A 26,789-nucleotide genomic window follows, 5' to 3' on the forward strand; every position below is an offset into this window, starting at 1 on the left:
TATGGTGAGTGCTAAACTTGCCGGGTGTCTAAATAGCGAGCCCTGTGATGCCTGGGCTATGTACTTAGAATATTGCAAAATGTGCTTTCACCAAAAAGCTATTTTAAAATCGGACATATCGAGTGCATAGAGGAGGTCTGTATCTATAATTCTTAAAATAATTGTTATGCTTTTTGTGAACGTTTATCGTGAGTAATTTAGTAAAATGTTAGCGAATTCCCCGGAAGTTTGCGGGGGGTATGCTAGTTCTGAACGTCACATGCTAATGTAAAAAGCTGGTTTTTGATATAAATATGAACTTGATTGAACAAAACATGCATGTATTGTATAACATAATGTCCTAGGGTTGTCATCTGATGAAGATCATCAAAGGTGAGTGCTGCATTTAGCTGTCTTCTGGGTTTTGGTGACATTATATGCTGGCTTGAAAAATGGGTGTCTGATTATTTCTGGCTTGGTACTCTGCTGACATAATCTAATGTTTTGCTTTCGTTGTAAAGCCTTTTTGAAATCGGACAGTGTGGTTAGATTAACGAGAGTCTTATCTTTAAATGGCTGTAAAATAGTCATATGTTTGAGAAATTGAAGTAATAGGATTTTTAAGGTTTTGAAAATCGCGCCACAGGATAGCAGTGGCTGTTACGTAGGTGGGACGAATTCGTCCCGCCTAGCCTAGAGAGGTTAACTTTAATGAACTTACACTACCGGTCAAAAGGTTTAGAACACCTACTCATTCAAGGGTTTTTCTTTATTTTTACTATTTTCTACATTGTATAATAATAGTGAAGACATCCGTCACGTCCTGACCAGCAGAGGGCGTAATTGTATTAGTTTTGGTCAGGACGTGGCAGAGTTTTTGTTTTTCTATGTTTAGTTAATTGAGGTTGGACTCCCAATTGAAGGCAGGTGTGTTGAGATGCCTTTGATTGGGAGTCCTATATAGTAGTGTGTGTTTTCCTTTGGGGTTGTGGGTAATTGTTTCTTGTTTAGTGTGTTTGCACCTGACAGGACTGTTGGCTGTCAGTTTCCTTGTTTTGTTTGTTATATTGTTCTTTCTAATTAAATTGAAAGATGAATACTAACTCCGCTGCATTTTGGTCCATTCCTGAAGACAGCCCTTACAACATCAAAACTATGAAATAACATATATGAAATCATGTAGTCACCAAAAAAAGTGTTAAACATAGGGTGGCTATTTGACATTCTCCAAATAGTCACTCTTTGCCTTTATGACAGATTTGCACACTCTTGGCATTCTCTCAACCACCCCTGGAATGCTTTTCCAACAGTCTTGAAGGAGTTCCCACATATGTTGAGCCCTTGTTGGCTGCTTCTCTTTCACTCTGCGGTCCGACTCATCCCAACCATCTTACAGTTTTTTCCGATTGCTCACACAGTAAAATGTAACTTTTCCCACAATTAGCAAAACCTTACACTCAAGGAGCAAAACACAAGGCTAGATTTGCACAACTGTAAGGACATTGTCAGCTTCACACTATTTGCAAAACATTACACACAGTGATTTGCAAAACACTAAACACACTTGTATACATCAGACACAAAAGTATATAATGATGTCACTTCCTTGCAATTCCAAAGCACTGACTGTCAAATTACCACACCTATGAGCCAATCTGTTAAACACAGCCATCAGGTGCACAAACACATGATTGCTAAATTGTAGACACACCAATCAGGTTTATGCACTATAAAAATGCAGCAGGTAGGTTCACCTGCCTTCAACCAAAATGGAAGGAGTCAGAAGAAGAGTGAGGGTGAGAGGAGGAGTACACAGAGGAGGAGAAGGAGGTAGAGGAAGAGGCAGAGGCCGAGCCAGAGGTCGAGGAAGACCTGAAGCAGGAGGAGAACGTGCACAAAGAAGAAGAGGACCAAACTTATGAAATTACATTCGTGCAACACTAGTGGACCATGTTGTGAACCACGGATTGATGCTGAGGGAGGCTGGACTGAGAGTTCAGCCAAATCTTAGCAGATATACAGTGGCATCTGTCATACGGACTTTTCGACAGGAAAACAGGTAGAAGATCTGTCTACAGTTACAGTAATCAGCCGCTTATTGTATGCACCATATCAGCACTTGTGATACCCCTTCCTGGGACATTGTACAGTAAGTTACATGTATTATTCTCTACATAGGTTTGAGGGTCGGGAACGATAGGGAGGAAGGGGGCCCATATTCACGCAAGAACAAGAGAGAGAGATAATAAATATGGTTTTGGCCAATAATGCTATCAGGCTCAGAGAACTACAAGCCAACATTATCGGTGACCATGCCATTTTCAATAATGTCCATCAGGTCTCTCAGTCAACACTGGCACGCATCCTGAAAAGACATCAGGTTCAAATGAAACAACTTTATCGAGTGCCTTTTGAGCGGAATTCAGAGAGGGTCAAACGGCTGCGGCAAGAGTATGTGGAGGTTTGTAATTGTTCACTTTAGCACTGTGATGTTGCATACTGCACACATTACTTTTTTTACATTGACTGTATACTAGACCTATCCTGAACTACACAATCTTGTCTTTCACTGTATTTCAGGGAGTTTTGCAGATGGATGCTGAGGAAATCCTGCATGAATTCATATATATTGATGAGGCAGGGTTCAACCTCACAAAAGCAAGAAGGAGAGGCAGAAATATCATTGGCCACAGGGCTATAATCAATGTCCCAGGGCAACGTGGGGGTAACATCACCCTTTACGCTGCCATTTCACAGCATGGGGTTCTCCTCTGTCATGCCAAAATGGGTCCTTACAACACACCTCACATTCTCGCATTTTTGGACCGATTGCACCACATCGTCACAGCAGGTAATGACACGCACTAGATGCAATACACTGTCATCTGGGACAATGTGTCATTCCACCACTCTGCTTTGGTCCAGAACTGGTTTCAACACCATCCACAGTTGACAGTACTATACCTTCCACCATACTCTCCGTTTCTAAACCCTATCGAATAGTTTTTCTCTGCATGGTGGTGGAAGGTTTACGATCTCCAGCCCCAGGCTCAGGTACCCCTCATTCAGGCCATGGAGGATGCCTGTGACCAAGTCGACGCCGCAGCTGTGCAAGGATGGATTCGACATTCAAGACGGTTCTTCCCGCGTTGTCTTGCTAATGAGGATATTGCTTGTGATGTTGATGAAATTCTCTGGCCAGATCCAGCTAGGCGAAGAGATAATGTATAGTATGTTTACTGTAGTATTTTCTGTACAATATTGTCCGTTTTTTTCAGATTATTTTTTATGTTTGCTGTTGTTATTTACTGTAATTGTAACCTGTACTGGATACAGTATTTTACGTTTGCTGAGCTAACAGTGTTATGCACACTACTGTAGTAGCATGAAAACTGGGACATGTTTTGTTGTGATTCTCCATGTTGACATGTTCACTGATTTGGGTATTTGGAGAGAAATAAATGATATTTTCCTCAGTCTGCAGCATTGGTCTTGTGTAGTGTTTGTATAGTTGCACTTTCTCTGTGTACTTCATTTACAGTACTCTAATCACTGACAATTAGACTTGCTAAAAGTGTTTTAGGTTAACAACAGCAGTGTGTAACTGTTTCAAAAAGATTGAAGTCATATGAAATGTGTGTGTTTCGTATGGTAACAAAATATTATTTTTATGAAGTCATGTATAGATTTGACAAAAGTGTTCCATTTTGCAAATTATCTGAAGTGTTGTGCTACTTTGGTGTAGGGTTGTGCTAATTGTGTGTAGTGTTTTGACAAACCGGGCCCTGTTTTCAAAATTGTGCTTGCTTAAACAATTGAAAAAAACTAATTTGGTTGAGGTCGGGCGATTGTGGAGGCCAGGTCATCTGATGCAGCACTCCATCACTCTCCTTCTTGGTAGAATAGCCCTTACACAGCCTGGAGGTGTGTTGGGTCATTGTCCTGTTGAAAAACAAATGATAGTCCCACTAAGCCCAAACCAGATGGGATGGCGTGTCTGCAGAATGCTGTGGTAACCATGATGGGTAAGTGTGCCTTGAATTCTAAATAAATCACAGACAATGTCACCAGCAAAGCACCCCCACACCATCACACCTCCTCCTCCATGCTTTACGGTGGGAAATACACATGCGGAGATCATCCGTCCACCCACACCGCATCTCACAAAGACACGGCGGTTGGAACCAAAAATCTCCAATTTATACTCCAGACCAAAGAACACATTTCCACCGGTCTAATGTCCATTGCTCGTGTTTCTTGGCCCAAACAAGTCTCTTCTTATTGGTGTCCTTTAGAAGTGGTTTCTTTGCAGCAATTCGACCATGAAGGCCTGATTCAGACAGTCTCCTCTGAACAGTTGATGTTGAGATATGTCTGTTACTTGAACTCTGTGAAGCATTTATTTGGGCTGTAATTTCTGAGGCTGGTAACTCTAATGAACTTACCCTCTGCAGCAGAGGTAACTCTGGGTCTCCCATTCCTGTTGCGGTCCTCATGAGAGCCAGTTTCATCATAGTGCTTGATGGTTTTTGAGACTGCACTTAAAGAAACTTTCAAAGTTCTTGAAATTTTCCGGATTGACTGACCTTCATGTCTTAACCTCTCTAGGGTCGGCGGGACGAAATCGCCCCACCTACGTAACAGCCAGTGGAATCCTGTGGCGCATTATTCAAATACCTTAGAAATGCTATTACTTCAATTTCTCAAACATATGACTATTTTACAGCATTTTAAAGACAAGACTCTCGTTAATCTAACCACACCGTCCGATTTCAAAAAGGCTTTACAACGAAAGCAAAACATTAGATTATGTCAGCAGAGTACCCAGACAGAAATAATCAGACACCCATTTTTCAAGCTAGCATATAATGTCACAAAAACCCAAACCACAGCTAAATGCAGCACTAACCTTTGATGATCTTCATCAGATGACACACCTAGGACATTATGTTATACAATGCATGCATGTTTTGTTCAATCAAGTTCATATTTATATAAAAAAACAGCTTTTTACATTAGCATGTGACGTTCAGAACTAGCATACCCCCCACAAACTTCCGGTGAATTTACTAAAAATGTACTAAATTACTCACGATAAACGTTCACAAAAAGCATAACAATTATTTTAAGAATTATAGATACAGAACTCCTCTATGCACTCAATATGTCCGATTTTAAAATAGCTTTTCGGTGAAAGCACATTTTGCAATATTCTCAGTAGATAGCCCGGCATCACGGGCTAGCTATTTAGACAACCAGCAAGTTTAGCACTCACCAAAGTCAGATTTACTATAAGAAAAATGTTATTACCTTTGGTGTTCTTCGTCAGAATGCACTCCCAGGACTTCTACTTCAATAACAAATGTTGGTTTCGTCCCAAATAATCCATAGTTATATCCAAATATCCTCTGTTTTGTTCGTGCGTTCAAGACACTATCCGAATGGTAAAGAAGGGTGACGAGCACGACGCATTTCGTGACAAAAAAATTCTAAATATTCCATTACCGTACTTCGAAGCATGTCAACCGCTGTTTAAAATCAATTTTTATGCCCTTTTTCTCATAAAAAAGCGATAATATCCGACCGGGAAAAAGACGAAAGAAAATAAAGCATGGGGTCGACTCGTGCACACGCCTAAGCCCATTGTCCTCTGATCGGCCACTTGCCAAAAGCGCTAATGTGTTTCAGCCTGGGGCTGGAATTACATCATTCAGCTTTTTCCCGCCTTCTGAGAGCCTATGGGAGCCGTAGGAAGTGTCACGTAACAGCAGAGATCCCCTGTTTTGGATAGAGATGATCAAGGAGGGCAAGAAATGGTCAGACAGGCCACTTCCTGTAAGGAATCTTCTCAGGTTTTTGCCTGCCATATGAGTTCTGTTATACTCACAGACACCATTCAAACAGTTTTAGAAACTTTAGGGTGTTTTCTATCCAAAGCCAATAATTATATGCATATTCTAGTTACTGGGCAGGAGTAGTAACCAGATTAAATCGGGTACGTTTTTTATCCGGCCGTGCAAATACTGCCCCCTATCCCCAACAGGTTAAAGCAATGATGGACTGTCATTTCACTTTGCTTATTTCAGCTGTTTTTGCCATAATATGGACTTGGTATTTTGCCAAATAGGGCTATCTTAACCCAAATAGGGCTATTCTACAATGTAGAATATAGTATAAATAAAGAAACACCCTTGAATGAGTAGGTGTTCTAAAACTTTTGACTGGTAGTGTATACTGCATTTACATTTACATTTAAGTCATTTAGCAGACGCTCTTATCCAGAGCGACTTACAAATTGGTGCATTCACCTTATAATATACAGTGGAACAACCACTTTACAATAGTGCATCTAAATCTACTGCAGTGTTAATTAAAAACTATTGGCCTGTATCGAATCTTCCATTCCTCTTTAGCAAATAAACTTAAAAAATAATAAAACAGTAGCACAATAAAATAACAATAATGAGGCTTTATCCTGTTAGGGCTAGGGGGCAGTATTGACACGGCTGGATAAAAAACATACCCGATTTAATCTGGTTACCACTCCTACCCAGTAACTAGAATATGCATATACTTATTACATATGGACAGAAAACACCCTAAAGTTTCTAAAACTGTTTGAATGGTGTCTGTGAGTATAACAGAACTCAAATGGCAGGTCAAAACCTGAGAGATTCCTTTACAGGAAGTGGCCTGTCTGACCATTTCTTGAACTTCTTTTCCATCTCTATCTTTTACTAAGGATCTCTGCTCTAACGTGACACTTCCCACATCTTCCATAGGCTCTCAGAGCCCGGGAAAAAACAGAATGTCGTCATTCCAGCCCCAGGCTGAAACACATTATCGCCTTTCTCAAGTGGCCGATCAAGGGACTCTGGGCTTATGCGCGTGACCCGACCGCCCCCGGCTTTGTGATTTTTTCCTCTGTTTGCCGAAAAGGAGATTCCCTGTCGGAATATTATCGCTTTTCTACGAGAAAAATGGCGTAAAAATTGATTTTAAACAGCGGTTGACATGCTTCGAAGTACGGTAATGGAATATTTAGAATTTTATTGTCACGAATTGCGCCATGCGCGCGACACTTCTTTACCATTTCGGATAGTGTCTGGAACGCACGAACAAAACGCCGCTATTCGGATATAACGATGGATTATTTTGGACCAAACCAACATTTGTTATTGAAGTAGCAGTCCTGGGAGTGCATTCTGACGAAGACAACAAAAGGTAATGAAACTTTTATAATAGTAAATATGATTATGGTGAGTGCTAAACTTGCCGGGTGTCTAAATAGCGAGCCCGTGATGCCTGGGCTATGTACTTAGAATATTGCAAAATGTGCTTTCACCAAAAAGCTATTTTAAAATCGGACATATCGAGTGCATAGAGGAGGTCTGTATCTATAATTCTTAAAATAATTGTTATGCTTTTTGTGAACGTTTATCATGAGTAATTTAGTAAAATGTTAGCGAATTCCCCGGAAGTTTGCGGGGGGTATGCTAGTTCTGAACGTCACATGCTAATGTAAAAAGCTGGTTTTTGATATAAATATGAACTTGATTGAACAAAACATGCATGTATTGTATAACATAATGTCCTAGGGTTGTCATCTGATGAAGATCATCAAAGGTGAGTGCTGCATTTAGCTGTCTTCTGGGTTTTGGTGACATTATATGCTGGCTTGAAAAATGGGTGTCTGATTATTTCTGGCTTGGTACTCTGCTGACATAATCTAATGTTTTGCTTTCGTTGTAAAGCCTTTTTGAAATCGGACAGTGTGGTTAGATTAACGAGAGTCTTGTCTTTAAATAGCTGTAAAATAGTCATATGTTTGAGAAATTGAAGTAATAGGATTTTTAAGGTTTTGAAAATCGCGCCACAGGCTGCAAGTGGCTGTTACGTAGGTTGGACGAATTCGTCCCGCCTAGCCCAGAGAGGTTATACAGGGAGTACCGGTACCGAATCTATGTGAGGGGTACAAGTTAGTCAAGGTAATTTGTACATGTACAGTAGGTATGGATGAAGTGATTATGCATAGATAATAAACAGCGAATAGCAGCAGTGTAAAAAACAAATGGACGGTGGGTGGTAATGTAAATAGTCTGGGTGGCCATTTGATTAATTGTTCAGCAGACTTATGGCTTGGGGGTAGAAGCTATTAAGGAGCCTTTTGGACCTAGACATGGTGCTCCGGTACTGCTTGCCATGCGGTAGCAGAGAGAACAGTCTATGACTTGGGTGACTGGAGTCTTTGACAATTTTAGGGGAATTCCTCTGACACCGCCTAGTATATAGGTCCTGGATGGCAGGAAGCTTGGCCGCAGTGATGTACTGGGCCGTATGCACTACCCTCTATAGAGAGTTATGATCAGATGCCAAGCAGATGCCATAGCAGGCAGTGATGCAACTGGTCAGTATGGTCTTGATGGTGCAGCTGTGGAACTTTTTGAGTATCTGGGGACCCATGCCAAAACTGAGGGGGAAAAGGTGTTGTCGTGCCCTCTTCACGACTGTCTTGGTGTGTTTGGACCATGATAGTTCGTTACTATATCTCTTGACACATGATGAAAATAATCATGGCCTCTAAACCTTCAAGCTGCATACTGGACCCTATTCCAACTAAAGTACTGAAAGAGATGCTTCCTGTGCTTGGCCCTCCTATGTTGAACATAATAAATGGCTCTCTATCCACCGGATGTGTACCAAATTCACTAAAAGTGGCAGTAATAAAGCCACTCTTGAAAAAGCCAAACCTATCGGCCTATATCGAATCTCCCATTCCTCTCAATTTTTTTTGAAAAAGCTGAAAAAGCCATCATAGTTCTGAGACTGCACTTGTGAAGGTGGTAAGTGACCTTTTGATGGCGTCAGACCGAGGCTCTGCATCTGTCCTTGTTCTCCTAGACCTTGGTGGAATTAAAACCCTTTGTCCATTTTTTGCCACAAGGCTGAAATATGTGCCCTCGCATTGAAATGTAAGCAAGGTTTGTTTGTATTTCATCCAACTATCTGTTCTACAAAGTGATGGCTACAAAGTGTACATGGATGGTAGACCACCTGGGAATACCAGGTGCAGTAAGCTTTTCGTCTACTTGGGTGTGCTCTTGCATTATTTTATCGGCAACACTGCCTTGTAGTAATCATTTGATGCTGAATGATAATTTGACAAAATTCAGCTTGCATGGGCTAGTCTCCCCTGCCCTTTTAATAGGGTCAAAGTTCCTTGTGATGTCAGGGAGCATCTGCCTTGTATTTATAAGACATATAAGAATATTGTTACTGAATGCAGCTTGTGTGTGATTTACGCTCCCTCGCCCTGTTCAAATGATGAAAGGAAATAATGCTGGTGAATGGAACTGGACTGGTATCTGATTGCCGTGTGTTTTCCATGGTGGAATTAAAACCCTTTGTCCATTTTTTGCCACAAGGCTGAAATATGTGCACTCGCTGTGAACTGTAAGCAAGGTTGGTTTGTATTTTTTTTCGAACTATCTGTGCTTCAAAGTGATGGCTACAAAGTGATGGCTACAGTATATGTCATTTTTTCCATTTTTTGAGTGACCCAAAGTTGAAGTTGCTGATCTAATTGGTGAAAATGCAATGTCTGTTTATCAGAGTCACTTTGACTTTATATGGTGTACCAAGAGATGTTCTCTTCCTTACGGCCATACCAGCCTGGGGGCGCTATTCCTGATTGGAAAAGTGACGACAGGTGCGAGTGTTTGAGCTGTGAGTGAGTGTTTGCTTGAGAGCTTTTTGTTTGATTTTCTTGTTTTTTTGACGTACAATAATTGTTTTGGAATTTAAATAAGTTTAAGTTTGGTTAGTTTTTCCCCCCCCTGCAGTTTTGCTGCTTGGGGGAGAGTTTTTTTGGTTTCATTTTTGATTTACTATGACGGACAACATGGCAACGACAAACGGAATGGACAAGGACAACGAAAATGCGCAACGGAAGGAAAATGAAGATAAAGGAGGAATGAAATATGGCAAAGAATACACGGTGGCAATTGAGTTGGTGGGAGAACAAAAGGTGACGACAATGGAACTACTACGAGCAATTAAGGAGGTGTGTGGAGAGGTGGTGGGATGCTGAATGAAAGGGGGAATAAAGTATGAAATTACGATGAGAAACGGAAAAGGTAAAGAATGTCTAAAGGATGGATTAAGGATAAAAAATACAAGGATAATGGCGAGAGATATGAATGTAAATGAGCTGGTAGTATCATTCATGAATCTTCCAGTGTACATTGAAGACAAAGTTATACTGGACAAGCTGAGTAGCTGGGGAGTAACGGCCGTCTCGGAGATAAGGAGGAGAGTTTGGCCTGGAACGGAGGTGGTAGACGGGACATGATTTTGCAAAGTAAAATTCACAGAAAAAGTTAAATCATTGCCATATTCTACAAAAATTGAGACGCTGGAGTGAGCAGAATACTTCAGGGTAATTCATGACAAACAGGTCAGAGTTTGTCGATTGTGTATTCAACCCGGGCACATAGTTAAAGACTGCCCTGAATTTAAGTGTTTCAAGTGCGGTAATCAAGGCCATTATGCGAGAGAATGTGTCGGAGAGAAGGAAAGGACTTTTTGTGGAGGATGCCGAAATAGATTGGCGGAGTGCAACTGTGGAGAGGTTATGGCTGAAGAGGGGTGTCAAGTACTATTCGAGGAAGCAGTTGTACTGTCGCAAGAAGGAGAAGAAGATGGAGGAGAGGACGTGGTGGAGGGTGGAGAGACGGAGGAAGGAAGAAGGGAGAAGAAGGAACAGAAGATGAATGAAATTGGGAGTAGTATGGATTCCGAAATAAGAAGATGGAGTTTTCAGGAGGAGGGGGGGAGTGGACTGGGGGGAAGCATGGGGGACTCACAGGTTTTGGGGGAAAGCACAGCACTAACAAGTACCTCGGGGGGTGAAGAAATGGAGAGGAGTTTGAATTTGATGACCATAACAGAAACGGAGATGAACACGGGGAGCACAACGACGACTATACCTGAGACGGCGATGAACACGGGGAGCACAACGACGACTATACCAGAGACGGAGATGAACACGGGGAGCACAACGACTATACCAGAGACAGAGATGAACACGGGGAGCACAACAGATGTGGGTGTAAAGAAGTTGAGTTGGCTGGATGAAATGGACTTGGAGGAGATATCGGATACGGATGATGGGGAAAAGATTGAAAGAAAGAGGGGAGGATACAGGAAGAGGCAAGCGGCGGGAGGGGGGGGAGAGAAAGGGTGGAAGAGGAAAGAAACTGGATAACAGGTAGAGGATAATGAAATTATATTTTATAATTTATTAGAATGGTCACTATAATGTCAATAAATACAAATGGTTCGAGAACAATGGGAAAATTTAATAGAATAGTACAAATGAAGAATTCTGATATTTTATGTATTCAAGAGACGCACTGGGATAATGTATGTGTTTTAGAAGTACAAAAAATATGGAGGGATTTTATTTATGTAAACAATGGCAGGGGGATTTCAAGTGGGGTTGCAATTTTATTAACCCTTGCAACATAAACATCTGTAGAGACTGAATGGTTAGAGCTAGAGACTACTATGACCCATCTATGGAAAGCTGAGACCCTCGCAGACACGTACATGTAGTCGATTTTGGGGGGTTGCATACTTGTCAAAATGACTTGTTCAAAAGTTCCTGCATTGACCGGGAATCGAACCCGGGCCACCCGCGTGGCAGGCCAGAATTCTACCACTGAACAACCAATGCCTTGCAATGCTGAAATAACCCCCACAGCTGGATATCGTATCAAAAAGCTTTAATTCAAAGGATATTTCCTGCTTTGTGGGCTCAGAGACATTGTACACCCTAATAAAATCAGTCTTTCCTCCCCGTCGGGGAATTGAACCCCGGTCTCCCGCGTGACAGGCGGGGATCCTCACCACTATACTAACGAGGAGCAGGTGGGTTGGTTAGTTGAAAAAATGTGGAGCATTGGATACTATCCCTAAATTTGGAGAGTTGGGTGTTAACCCTTCCAACAAAAACATCTGTAGAGACTAAATGGTTAGAGCTAGAGACTACTATGACCCATCTATGGAAATCTGAGACCCTCACGGACACGTACATGTAGTCGATTTTGCTCTATACCGCTCACAAGTCACACGATAGTAGTTAGAAGGTGAGGTGTGTGTGGAAAATCCCAGGACATAGTCACAAAGGCCAAACTCAAGACAGTTGTCACTGACTTGTTGGATATTCGTTTCCCATTTAACAACTAACACCTTGCACAAAGTAAATCACCTCACACACTGGAAATCTACAATGGATTTACAAAAGTCTACTGAGAATGCGTAAATGTCCAAACGGTAAGTGAACCCAAACTCAGACTTTTCAAGAGTCAGTTGAGAATTCTACCATGACCAGAGATTGCTGTTAACCTGGCAATCTCAAAAGAGATTTCTTGCTCAGGGGGTTGCATACTTGTCAAAATGACTTGTTCAAAAGTTCCTATATTGGCCGGGAATCGAACCCTGGCCACCCGCGTGGCAGGCCAGAATTCTACCACTGAACAACCAATGCCTTGCAATGCTGAAATAACCCCCACAGCTGGATATCGTATCAAAAAGCTTTAATTCAAAGGATATTTCCTGCTTTGTGGGCTCAGAGACATTGTACACCCTAATAAAATCAATCTTTCCTCCCCGTCGGGGAATTGAACCCCGGTCTCCCGCGTGACAGGCTGGGATCCTCACCACTATACTAACGAGGAGCAGGTGGGTTGGTTAGTTGAAAAAATGTGGAGCATTGGATACTATCCCTAAATTTCGAGAGTTGGGTGTTAACCCTTCCAACAAAAACATCTGTAGAGACTGAATGGTTAGAGCTAGAGACTACTATGACCCATCTATGGAAATCTGAGACCCTCACGGACACGTACATGTAGTCGATTTTGCTCTATACCGCTCACAAGTCACACGATAGTAGTTAGAAGGTGAGGTGTGTGTGGAAAATCCCAGGACATAGTCACAAAGGCCAAACTCAAGACAGTTGTCACTGACTTGTTGGATATTCGTTTCCCATTTAACAACTAACACCTTGCACAAAGTAAATCACCTCACACACTGGAAATCTACAATGGATTTACAAAAGTCTACTGAGAATGCGTAAATGTCCAAACGGTAAGTGAACCCAAACTCAGACTTTTCAAGAGTCAGTTGAGAATTCTACCATGACCAGAGATTGCTGTTAACCTGGCAATCTCAAAAGAGATTTCTTGCTCAGGGGGTTGCATACTTGTCAAAATGACTTGTTCAAAAGTTCCTATATTGGCCGGGAATCGAACCCGGGCCACCCGCGTGGCAGGCCAGAATTCTACCACTGAACAACCAATGCCTTGCAATGCTTAAATAACCCCCACAGCTGGATATCGTATCAAAAAGCTTTAATTCAAAGGATATTTCCTGCTTTGTGGGCTCAGAGACATTGTACACCCTAATAAAATCAATCTTTCCTCCCCGTCGGGGAATTGAACCCCGGTCTCCCGCGTGACAGGCTGGGATCCTCACCACTATACTAACGAGGAGCAGGTGGGTTGGTTACTTGAAAAAATGTGGAGCATTGGATACTATCCCTAAATTTCGAGAGTTGGGTGTTAACCCTTCCAACAAAAACATCTGTAGAGACTGAATGGTTAGAGCTACTATGACCCATCTATGGAAATCTGAGACCCTCACGGACACGTACATGTAGTCGATTTTGCTCTATACCGCTCACAAGTCACACGATAGTAGTTAGAAGGTGAGGTGTGTATGGAAAATCCCAGGACATAGTCACAAAGGCCAAACTCAAGACAGTTGTCACTGACTTGTTGGATATTCGTTTCCCATTTAACAACTAACACCTTGCACAAAGTAAATCACCTCACACACTGGAAATCTACAATGGATTCACAAAAGTCTACTGAGAATGCGTAAATGTCCAAACGGTAAGTGAACCCAAACTCAGACTTTTCAAGAGTCAGTTGAGAATTCTACCATTAACCAGAGATTGCTGTTAACCTGGCAATCTCAAAAGAGATTTCTTCCTCAGGGGGTTGCATACTTGTCAAAATGACTTGTTCAAAAGTTCCTACATTGGCCGGGAATCGAACCCGGGCCACCCGCGTGGCAGGCCAGAATTCTACCACTGAACAACCAATGCCTTGCAATGCTGAAATAACCCCCACAGCTGGATATCGTATCAAAAAGCTTTAATTCAAAGCTTATTTCCTGCTTTGTGGGCTCAGAGACATTGTACACCCTAATAAAATCAATCTTTCCTCCCCGTCAGGGAATTGAACCCCGGTCTCCCGCATGACAGGCGGGGATCCTCACCACTATACTAACGAGGAGCAGGTGGGTTGGTTAGTTGAAAAAATGTGGAGCATTGGATACTATCCCTAAATTTCGAGAGTTGGGTGTTAACCCTTCCAACAAAAACATCTGTAGAGACTGAATGGTTAGAGCTACTATGACCCATCTATGGAAATCTGAGACCCTCACGGACACGTACATGTAGTCGATTTTGCTCTATACCGCTCACAAGTCACACGATAGTAGTTAGAAGGTGAGGTGTGTGTGGAAAATCCCAGGACATAGTCACAAAGGCCAAACTCAAGACAGTTGTCACTGACTTGTTGGATATTCATTTCCCATTTAACAACTAACACCTTGCACAAAGTAAATCACCTCACACACTGGAAATCTACAATGGATTCACAAAAGTCTACTGAGAATGCGTAAATGTCCAAACGGTAAGTGAACCCAAACTCAGACTTTTCAAGAGACAGTTGAGAATTCTACCATGACCAGAGATTGCTGTTAACCTGGCAATCTGAACAGCATTGGATACTATCCCTAAATTTGGAGAGTTTGGTGTTAACCCTTGCAACATAAACATCTGTAGAGACTGAATGGTTAGAGCTAGAGACTACTATGACCCATCTATGGAAATCTGAGACCCTCACGGACACGTTCATGTAGTCGATTTTGCTCTATACCGCTCACAAGTCACACGATAGTAGTTAGAAGGTGAGGTGTGTGTGGAAAATCCCAGGACATAGTCACAAAGGCCAAACTCAAGACAGTTGTCACTGACTTGTTGGATATTCGTTTCCCATTTAACAACTAACACCTTGCACAAAGTAAATCACCTCACACACTGGAAATCTACAATGGATTCACAAAAGTCTACTGAGAATGCGTAAATGTCCAAACGGTAAGTGAACCCAAACTCAGACTTTTCAAGAGTCAGTTGAGAATTCTACCATGACCAGAGATTGCTGTTAACCTGGCAATCTCAAAAGAGATTTCTTCCTCAGGGGGTTGCATACTTGTCAAAATGACTTGTTCAAAAGTTCCTGCATTGACCGGGAATCGAACCCGGGCCACCCGCGTGGCAGGCCAGAATTCTACCACTGAACAACCAATGCCTTGCAATGCTGAAATAACCCCCACAGCTGGATATCGTATCAAAAAGCTTTAATTCAAAGGATATTTCCTGCTTTGTGGGCTCAGAGACATTGTACACCCTAATAAAATCAGTCTTTCCTCCCCGTCGGGGAATTGAACCCCAGTCTCCCGCGTGACAGGCGGGGATCCTCACCACTATACTAACGAGGAGCAGGTGGGTTGGTTAGTTGAAAAAATGTGGAGCATTGGATACTATCCCTAAATTTGGAGAGTTGGGTGTTAACCCTTCCAACAAAAACATCTGTAGAGACTGAATGGTTAGAGCTAGAGACTACTATGACCCATCTATGGAAATCTGAGACCCTCACGGACACGTACATGTAGTCGATTTTGCTCTATACCGCTCACAAGTCACACGATAGTAGTTAGAAGGTGAGGTGTGTGTGGAAAATCCCAGGACATAGTCACAAAGGCCAAACTCAAGACAGTTGTCACTGACTTGTTGGATATTCGTTTCCCATTTAACAACTAACACCTTGCACAAAGTAAATCACCTCACACACTGGAAATCTACAATGGATTTACAAAAGTCTACTGAGAATGCGTAAATGTCCAAACGGTAAGTGAACCCAAACTCAGACTTTTCAAGAGTCAGTTGAGAATTCTACCATGACCAGAGATTGCTGTTAACCTGGCAATCTCAAAAGAGATTTCTTGCTCAGGGGGTTGCATACTTGTCAAAATGACTTGTTCAAAAGTTCCTACATTGGCCGGGAATCGAACCCGGGCCACCCGCGTGGCAGGCCAGATTTCTACCACTGAACAACCAATGCCTTGCGATGCTGAAATAACCCCCACAGCTGGATATCGTATCAAAAAGCTTTAATTCAAAGGATATTTCCTGCTTTGTGGGCTCAGAGACATTGTACACCCTAATAAAATCAATCTTTCCTCCCCGTCGGGGAATTGAACCCCGGTCTCCCGCGTGACAGGCGGGGATCCTCACCACTATACTAACGAGGAGCAGGTGGGTTGGTTAGTTGAAAAAATGTGGAGCATTGGATACTATCCCTAAATTTCGAGAGTTGGGTGTTAACCCTTCCAACAAAAACATCTGTAGAGACTGAATGGTTAGAGCTACTATGACCCATCTATGGAAATCTGAGACCCTCACGGACACGTACATGTAGTCGATTTTGCTCTATACCGCTGAAAAGTCACACGATAGTAGTTAGAAGGTGAGGTGTGTGTGGAAAATCCCAGGACATAGTCACAAAGGCCAAACTCAAGAGAGTTGTCACTGACTTGTTGGATATTCGTTTCCCATTTAACAACTAACACCTTGCACAAAGTAAATCACCTCACACACTGGAAATCTACAATTGATTCACAAAAGTCCACTGAGAATGTGTAAATGTCCAAACGGTAAGTGAACCCAAACTCAGACTTTTCAAGAGTCAGTTGAGAATTCTACCATGACCAGAGATTGCTGTTAACCTGGCAATCTCAAAAGAGATTTATTTCCTCATGGGGTTGCATACTTGTCAAAATGACTTGTTCAAAAGTTCCTGCATTGGCCGGGAATCAAACCCGGGCCTCCCGCATGGCAGGCGAGAATTCTACCACTGAACAACCAATGCCTTGCGATGCTGAAATAACCCCCACAGCTGGATATCGTATAAAAAAGCTTTAATTCAAAGCATATTTCCTGCTTTGTGGGCTCAGAGACATTGTACACCCTAATAAAATCAGTCTTTCCTCCCCGTCGGGGAATTGAACCCCGGTCTCCCGCGTGACAGGCGGGGATCCTCACCACTATACTAACGAGGAGCAGGTGGGTTGGTTAGTTGAAAAAATGTGGAGCATTGGATACTATCCCTAAATTTGGAGAGTTGGGTGTTAACCCTTCCAACAAAAACATCTGTAGAGACTGAATGGTTAGAGCTAGAGACTACTATGACCCATCTATGGAAATCTGAGACCCTCACGGACACGTACATGTAGTCGATTTTGCTCTATACCGCTCACAAGTCACACGATAGTAGTTAGAAGGTGAGGTGTGTGTGGAAAATCCCAGGACATAGTCACAAAGGCCAAACTGAAGACAGTTGTCACTGACTTGTTGGATATTCGTTTCCCATTTAACAACTAACACCTTGCACAAAGTAAATCACCTCACACACTGGAAATCTACAATGGATTTACAAAAGTCTACTGAGAATGCGTAAATGTCCAAACGGTAAGTGAACCCAAACTCAGACTTTTCAAGAGTCAGTTGAGAATTCTACCATGACCAGAGATTGCTGTTAACCTGGCAATCTCAAAAGAGATTTCTTGCTCAGGGGGTTGCATACTTGTCAAAATGACTTGTTCAAAAGTTCCTACATTGGCCGGGAATCGAACCCGGGCCACCCGCGTGGCAGGCCAGAATTCTACCACTGAACAACCAATGCCTTGCAATGCTGAAATAACCCCCACAGCTGGATATCGTATCAAAAAGCTTTAATTCAAAGGATATTTCCGGCTTTGTGGGCTCAGAGACATTGTACACCCTAATAAAATCAATCTTTCCTCCCCGTCGGGGAATTGAACCCCGGTCTCCCGCGTGACAGGCGGGGATCCTCACCACTATACTAACGAGGAGCAGGTGGGTTGGTTAGTTGAAAAAATCTGGAGCATTGGATACTATCCCTAAATTTCGAGAGTTGGGTGTTAACCCTTCCAACAAAAACATCTGTAGAGACTGAATGGTTAGAGCTACTATGACCCATCTATGGAAATCTGAAACCCTCACGGACACGTACATGTAGTCGATTTTGCTCTATACCGCTCACAAGTCACACGATAGTAGTTAGAAGGTGAGGTGTGTATGGAAAATCCCAGGACATAGTCACAAAGGCCAAACTCAAGACAGTTGTCACTGACTTGTTGGATATTCGTTTCCCATTTAACAACTAACACCTTGCACAAAGTAAATCACCTCACACACTGGAAATCTACAATGGATTCACAAAAGTCTACTGAGAATGCGTAAATGTCCAAACGGTAAGTGAACCCAAACTCAGACTTTTCAAGAGTCAGTTGAGAATTCTACCATGACCAGAGATTGCTGTTAACCTGGCAATCTCAAAAGAGATTTCTTCCTCAGGGGGTTGCATACTTGTCAAAATGACTTGTTCAAAAGTTCCTACATTGGCCGGGAATCGAACCCGGGCCACCCGCGTGGCAGGCCAGAATTCTACCACTGAACAACCAATGCCTTGCAATGCTGAAATAACCCCCACAGCTGGATATCGTATCAAAAAGCTTTAATTCAAAGCTTATTTCCTGCTTTGTGGGCTCAGAGACATTGTACACCCTAATAAAATCAATCTTTCCTCCCCGTCAGGGTATTGAACCCCGGTCTCCCGCATGACAGGCGGGGATCCTCACCACTATACTAACGAGGAGCAGGTGGGTTGGTTAGTTGAAAAAATGTGGAGCATTGGATACTATCCCTAAATTTCGAGAGTTGGGTGTTAACCCTTCCAACAAAAACATCTGTAGAGACTGAATGGTTAGAGCTACTATGACCCATCTATGGAAATCTGAGACCCTCACGGACACGTACATGTAGTCGATTTTGCTCTATACCGCTCACAAGTCACACGATAGTAGTTAGAAGGTGAGGTGTGTGTGGAAAATCCCAGGACATAGTCACAAAGGCCAAACTCAAGACAGTTGTCACTGACTTGTTGGATATTCATTTCCCATTTAACAACTAACACCTTGCACAAAGTAAATCACCTCACACACTGGAAATCTACAATGGATTCACAAAAGTCTACTGAGAATGCGTAAATGTCCAAACGGTAAGTGAACCCAAACTCAGACTTTTCAAGAGACAGTTGAGAATTCTACCATGACCAGAGATTGCTGTTAACCTGGCAATCTGAACAGCATTGGATACTATCCCTAAATTTGGAGAGTTTGGTGTTAACCCTTGCAACATAAACATCTGTAGAGACTGAATGGTTAGAGCTAGAGACTACTATGACCCATCTATGGAAATCTGAGACCCTCACGGACACGTACATGTAGTCGATTTTGCTCTATACCGCTCACAAGTCACACGAAAGTAGTTAGAAGGTGAGGTGTGTGTGGAAAATCCCAGGACATAGTCACAAAGGCCAAACTCAAGACAGTTGTCACTGACTTGTTGGATATTCGTTTCCCATTTAACAACTAACACCTTGCACAAAGTAAATCACCTCACACACTGGAAATCTACAATGGATTCACAATAGTCTACTGAGAATGCGTAAATGTCCAAACGGTAAGTGAACCCAAACTCAGACTTTTCAAGAGTCAGTTGAGAATTCTACCATGACCGGAGATTGCTGTTAACCTGGCAATCTCAAAAGAGATTTCTTCCTCAGGGGGTTGCATACTTGTCAAAATGACTTGTTCAAAAGTTCCTACATTGGCCGGGAATCGAACCCGGGCCACCCGCGTGGCAGGCCAGAATTCTACCACTGGACAACCAATGCCTTGCAATGCTGAAATAACCCCCACAGCTGGATATCGTATCAAAAAGCTTTAATTCAAAGGATATTTCCTGCTTTGTGGGCTCAGAGACATTGTACACCCTAATAAAATCAATCTTTCCTCCCGGTCGGGGAATTGAACCCCGGTCTCCCGCGTGACAGGCGGGGATCCTCACCACTATACTAACGAGGAGCAGGTGGGTTGGTTAGTTGAAAAAATGTGGAGCATTGGATACTATCCCTAAATTTCGAGAGTTGGGTGTTAACCCTTCCAACAAAAACATCTGTAGAGACTGAATGGTTAGAGCTACTATGACCCATCTATGGAAATCTGAGACCCTCACGGACACGTACATGTAGTCGATTTTGCTCTATACCGCTCACAAGTCACACGATAGTAGTTAGAAGGTGAGGTGTGTGTGGAAAATCCCAGGACATAGTCACAAAGGCCAAACTCAAGACAGTTGTCACTGACTTGTTGGATATTCGTTTCCCATTTAACAACTATCACCTTGCACAAAGTAAATCACCTCACACACTGGAAATCTACAATGGATTCACAAAAGTCTACTGAGAATGCGTAAATGTCCAAACGGTAAGTGAACCCAAACTCAGACTTTTCAAGAGACAGTTGAGAATTCTACCATGACCAGAGATTGCTGTTAACCTGGCAATCTGAACAGCATTGGATCCTATCCCTAAATTTGGAGAGTTTGGTGTTAACCCTTGCAACATAAACATCTGTAGAGACTGAATGGTTAGAGCTAGAGACTACTATGACCCATCTATGGAAATCTGAGACCCTCACGGACACGTACATGTAGTCGATTTTGCTCTATACCGCTCACAAGTCACACGAAAGTAGTTAGAAGGTGAGGTGTGTGTGGAAAATCCCAGGACATAGTCACAAAGGCCAAACTCAAGACAGTTGTCACTGACTTGTTGGATATTCATTTCCCATTTAACAACTAACACCTTGCACAAAGTAAATCACCTCACACACTGGAAATCTACAATGGATTCACAAAAGTCTACTGAGAATGCGTAAATGTCCAAACGGTAAGTGAACCCAAACTCAGACTTTTCAAGAGACAGTTGAGAATTCTACCATGACCAGAGATTGCTGTTAACCTGGCAATCTGAACAGCATTGGATACTATCCCTAAATTTGGAGAGTTGGGTGTTAACCCTTCAAACATAAACATCTGTAGAGACTGAATGGTTTGAGCTAGAGACTACTATGACCCATCTATGGAAAGCTGAGACCCTCACGGACACGTGCATGTAGTCGATTTTGCTCTATACCGCTGAAAAGTCACACGATAGTAGTTAGAAGGTGAGGTGTGTGTGGAAAATCCCAGGACATAGTCACAAAGGCCAAACTCAAGAGAGTTGTCACTGACTTGTTGGATATTCGTTTCCCATTTAACAACTAACACCTTGCACAAAGTAAATCACCTCACACACTGGAAATCTACAATTGATTCACAAAAGTCCACTGAGAATGCGTAAATGTCCAAACGGTAAGTGAACCAAAACTCAGACTTTTCAAGAGTCAGTTGAGAATTCTACCATGACCAGAGATTGCTGTTAACCTGGCAATCTCAAAAGAGATTTATTTCCTCATGGGGTTGCATACTTGTCAAAATGACTTGTTCAGAAGTTCCTGCATTGGCCGGGAATCGAACCCGGGCCTCCCACGTGGCAGGCGAGAATTCTACCACTGAACAACCAATGCTTTGCGATGCTGAAATAACCCCCACAGCTGGATATCGTATAAAAAAGCTTTAATTCAAAGCATATTTCCTGCTTTGTGGGCTCAGAGACATTGTACACCCTAATAAAATCAGTCTTTCCTCCCCGTCGGTGAATTGAACCCGGTCTCCCGCGTGACAGGCAGGGATACTCACCTCTATAATAACAAGGAGCAGGTGGGTTGGTTAGTTGAAAAAATGTGGAGCATTGGATACTATCCCTAAATTTGGAGAGTTGGGTGTTAACCCTTCAAACATAAACATCTGTAGAGACTGAATGGTTTGAGCTAGAGACTACTATGACCCATCTATGGAAAGCTGAGACCCTCACGGACACGTGCATGTAGTCGATTTTGCTCTATACCGCTGAAAAGTCACACGATAGTAGTTAGAAGGTGAGGTGTGTGTGGAAAATCCCAGGACATAGTCACAAAGGCCAAACTCAAGAGAGTTGTCACTGACTTGTTGGATATTCGTTTCCCATTTAACAACTAACACCTTGCACAAAGTAAATCACCTTACACACTGGAAATCTACAATTGATTCACAAAAGTCCACTGAGAATGCGTAAATGTCCAAATGGTAAGTGAACCCAAACTCAGACTTTTCAAGAGTCAGTTGAGAATTCTACCATGACCAGAGATTGCTGTTAACCTGGCAATCTCAAAAGAGATTTATTTCCTCATGGGGTTGCATACTTGTCAAAATGACTTGTTCAAAAGTTCCTGCATTGGCCGGGAATCGAACCCGGGCCTCCCGCGTGGCAGGCGAGAATTCTACCACTGAACAACCAATGCTTTGCGATGCTGAAATAACCCCCACAGCTGGATATCGTATAAAAAAGCTTTAATTCAAAGCATATTTCCAGCTTTGTGGGCTCAGAGACATTGTACACCCTAATAAAATCAGTCTTTCCTCCCCGTCGGTGAATTGAACCCGGTCTCCCGCGTGACAGGCAGGGATACTCACCTCTATAATAACAAGGAGCAGGTGGGTTGGTTAGTTGAAAAAATGTGGAGCATTGGATACTATCCCTAAATTTGGAGAGTTGGGTGTTAACCCTTCAAACATAAACATCTGTAGAGACTGAATGGTTTGAGCTAGAGACTACTATGACCCATCTATGGAAAGCTGAGACCCTCACGGACACGTACATGTAGTCGATTTTGCTCTATACCGCTCACAAGTCACACGAAAGTAGTTAGAAGGTGAGGTGTGTGTGGAAAATCCCAGGACATAGTCACAAAGGCCAAACTCAAGACAGTTGTCACTGACTTGTTGGATATTCATTTCCCATTTAACAACTAACACCTTGCACAAAGTAAATCACCTCACACACTGGAAATCTACAATGGATTCACAAAAGTCTACTGAGAATGCGTAAATGTCCAAACGGTAAGTGAACCCAAACTCAGACTTTTCAAGAGACAGTTGAGAATTCTACCATGACCAGAGATTGCTGTTAACCTGGCAATCTGAACAGCATTGGATACTATCCCTAAATTTGGAGAGTTGGGTGTTAACCCTTCAAACATAAACATCTGTAGAGACTGAATGGTTTGAGCTAGAGACTACTATGACCCATCTATGGAAAGCTGAGACCCTCACGGACACGTGCATGTAGTCGATTTTGCTCTATACCGCTGAAAAGTCACACGATAGTAGTTAGAAGGTGAGGTGTGTGTGGAAAATCCCAGGACATAGTCACAAAGGCCAAACTCAAGAGAGTTGTCACTGACTTGTTGGATATTCGTTTCCCATTTAACAACTAACACCTTGCACAAAGTAAATCACCTCACACACTGGAAATCTACAATTGATTCACAAAAGTCCACTGAGAATGCGTAAATGTCCAAACGGTAAGTGAACCAAAACTCAGACTTTTCAAGAGTCAGTTGAGAATTCTACCATGACCAGAGATTGCTGTTAACCTGGCAATCTCAAAAGAGATTTATTTCCTCATGGGGTTGCATACTTGTCAAAATGACTTGTTCAGAAGTTCCTGCATTGGCCGGGAATCGAACCCGGGCCTCCCACGTGGCAGGCGAGAATTCTACCACTGAACAACCAATGCTTTGCGATGCTGAAATAACCCCCACAGCTGGATATCGTATAAAAAAGCTTTAATTCAAAGCATATTTCCTGCTTTGTGGGCTCAGAGACATTGTACACCCTAATAAAATCAGTCTTTCCTCCCCGTCGGTGAATTGAACCCGGTCTCCCGCGTGACAGGCAGGGATACTCACCTCTATAATAACAAGGAGCAGGTGGGTTGGTTAGTTGAAAAAATGTGGAGCATTGGATACTATCCCTAAATTTGGAGAGTTGGGTGTTAACCCTTCAAACATAAACATCTGTAGAGACTGAATGGTTTGAGCTAGAGACTACTATGACCCATCTATGGAAAGCTGAGACCCTCACGGACACGTGCATGTAGTCGATTTTGCTCTATACCGCTGAAAAGTCACACGATAGTAGTTAGAAGGTGAGGTGTGTGTGGAAAATCCCAGGACATAGTCACAAAGGCCAAACTCAAGAGAGTTGTCACTGACTTGTTGGATATTCGTTTCCCATTTAACAACTAACACCTTGCACAAAGTAAATCACCTTACACACTGGAAATCTACAATTGATTCACAAAAGTCCACTGAGAATGCGTAAATGTCCAAATGGTAAGTGAACCCAAACTCAGACTTTTCAAGAGTCAGTTGAGAATTCTACCATGACCAGAGATTGCTGTTAACCTGGCAATCTCAAAAGAGATTTATTTCCTCATGGGGTTGCATACTTGTCAAAATGACTTGTTCAAAAGTTCCTGCATTGGCCGGGAATCGAACCCGGGCCTCCCGCGTGGCAGGCGAGAATTCTACCACTGAACAACCAATGCTTTGCGATGCTGAAATAACCCCCACAGCTGGATATCGTATAAAAAAGCTTTAATTCAAAGCATATTTCCAGCTTTGTGGGCTCAGAGACATTGTACACCCTAATAAAATCAGTCTTTCCTCCCCGTCGGTGAATTGAACCCGGTCTCCCGCGTGACAGGCAGGGATACTCACCTCTATAATAACAAGGAGCAGGTGGGTTGGTTAGTTGAAAAAATGTGGAGCATTGGATACTATCCCTAAATTTGGAGAGTTGGGTGTTAACCCTTCAAACATAAACATCTGTAGAGACTGAATGGTTTGAGCTAGAGACTACTATGACCCATCTATGGAAAGCTGAGACCCTCACGGACACGTGCATGTAGTCGATTTTGCTCTATACCGCTGAAAAGTCACACGATAGTAGTTAGAAGGTGAGGTGTGTGTGGAAAATCCCAGGACATAGTCACAAAGGCCAAACTCAAGAGAGTTGTCACTGACTTGTTGGATATTCGTTTCCCATTTAACAACTAACACCTTGCACAAAGTAAATCACCTCACACACTGGAAATCTACAATTGATTCACAAAAGTCCACTGAGAATGCGTAAATGTCCAAACGGTAAGTGAACCCAAACTCAGACTTTTCAAGAGTCAGTTGAGAATTCTACCATGACCAGAGATTGCTGTTAACCTGGCAATCTCAAAAGAGATTTATTTCCTCATGGGGTTGCATACTTGTCAAAATGACTTGTTCAAAAGTTCCTGCATTGGCCGGGAATCGAACCCGGGCCTCCCGCGTGGCAGGCGAGAATTCTACCACTGAAAAACCAATGCTTTGCGATGCTGAAATAACCCCCACAGCTGGATATCGTATAAAAAAGCTTTAATTCAAAGCATATTTCCAGCTTTGTGGGCTCAGAGACATTGTACACCCTAATAAAATCAGTCTTTCCTCCCCGTCGGTGAATTGAACCCGGTCTCCCGCGTGACAGGCAGGGATACTCACCTCTATAATAACAAGGAGCAGGTGGGTTGGTTAGTTGAAAAAATGTGGAGCATTGGATACTATCCCTAAATTTGGAGAGTTGGGTGTTAACACTTCAAACATAAACATCTGTAGAGACTGAATGGTTTGAGCTAGAGACTACTATGACCCATCTATGGAAAGCTGAGACCCTCACGGACACGTGCATGTAGTCGATTTTGCTCTATACCGCTCACAAGTCACACGATAGTAGTTAGAAGGTGAGGTGTCTGTGGAAAATCCCAGGACATAGTCACAAAGGCCAAACTCAAGACAGTTGTCACTGACTTGTTGGATATTCGTTTCCCATTCAACAACTAACACCTTGCACAAAGTAAATCACCTCACACACTGGAAATCTACAATTGATTCACAAAAGTCCACTGAGAATGCGTAAATGTCCAAACGGTAAGTGAACCCAAACTCAGACTTTTCAAGAGTCAGTTGAGAATTCTACCATGACCAGAGATTGCTGTTAACCTGGCAATCTCAAAAGAGATTTATTTCCTCATGGGGTTGCATACTTGTCAAAATGACTTGTTCAAAAGTTCCTGCATTGGCCGGGAATCGAACCCGGGCCTCCCGCGTCGCAGGCGAGAATTCTACCACTGAACAACCAATGCTTTGCGATGCTGAAATAACCCCCACAGCTGGATATCGTATAAAAAAGCTTTAATTCAAAGCATATTTCCAGCTTTGTGGGCTCAGAGACATTGTACACCCTAATAAAATCAGTCTTTCCTCCCCGTCGGTGAATTGAACCCGGTCTCCCGCGTGACAGGCAGGGATACTCACCTCTATAATAACAAGGAGCAGGTGGGTTGGTTAGTTGAAAAAATGTGGAGCATTGGATACTATCCCTAAATTTGGAGAGTTGGGTGTTAACCCTTCAAACATAAACATCTGTAGAGACTGAATGGTTTGAGCTAGAGACTACTATGACCCATCTATGGAAAGCTGAGACCCTCACGGACACGTGCATGTAGTCGATTTTGCTCTATACCGCTGAAAAGTCACACGATAGTAGTTAGAAGGTGAGGTGTGTGTGGAAAATCCCAGGACATAGTCACAAAGGCCAAACTCAAGAGAGTTGTCACTGACTTGTTGGATATTCGTTTCCCATTTAACAACTAACACCTTGCACAAAGTAAATCACCTCACACACTGGAAATCTACAATTGATTCACAAAAGTCCACTGAGAATGCGTAAATGTCCAAAC

At 42.6% G+C, this 26,789-nt stretch overlaps 1 long non-coding RNA gene and 3 other non-coding genes across 4 annotated transcripts in view; all 4 read right to left on the reverse strand.

Annotated features, from left to right (window-relative positions):
* The window catches only part of LOC145884207 (uncharacterized), a 271,188-nt gene that overhangs the window by 59,184 nt on the left and 185,215 nt on the right, over positions 1–26,789 (reverse strand). The window lies entirely within an intron of this gene.
* trnag-gcc (transfer RNA glycine (anticodon GCC)) lies at positions 22,406–22,476 on the reverse strand. Its single transcript has one exon. It is a non-coding gene; the product is annotated as a tRNA-Gly (tRNA).
* Positions 24,496–24,566, reverse strand: trnag-gcc (transfer RNA glycine (anticodon GCC)). The gene has a single exon. It is a non-coding gene; the product is annotated as a tRNA-Gly (tRNA).
* trnar-gcg (transfer RNA arginine (anticodon GCG)) lies at positions 26,122–26,192 on the reverse strand. Its single transcript has one exon. It is a non-coding gene; the product is annotated as a tRNA-Arg (tRNA).

This window comes from Salmo salar, chromosome 01, assembly GCF_965601325.2.
Source record: "Salmo salar chromosome 01, fSalSal1, whole genome shotgun sequence".
Taxonomy (NCBI): Eukaryota; Metazoa; Chordata; class Actinopteri; order Salmoniformes; family Salmonidae; genus Salmo; species Salmo salar.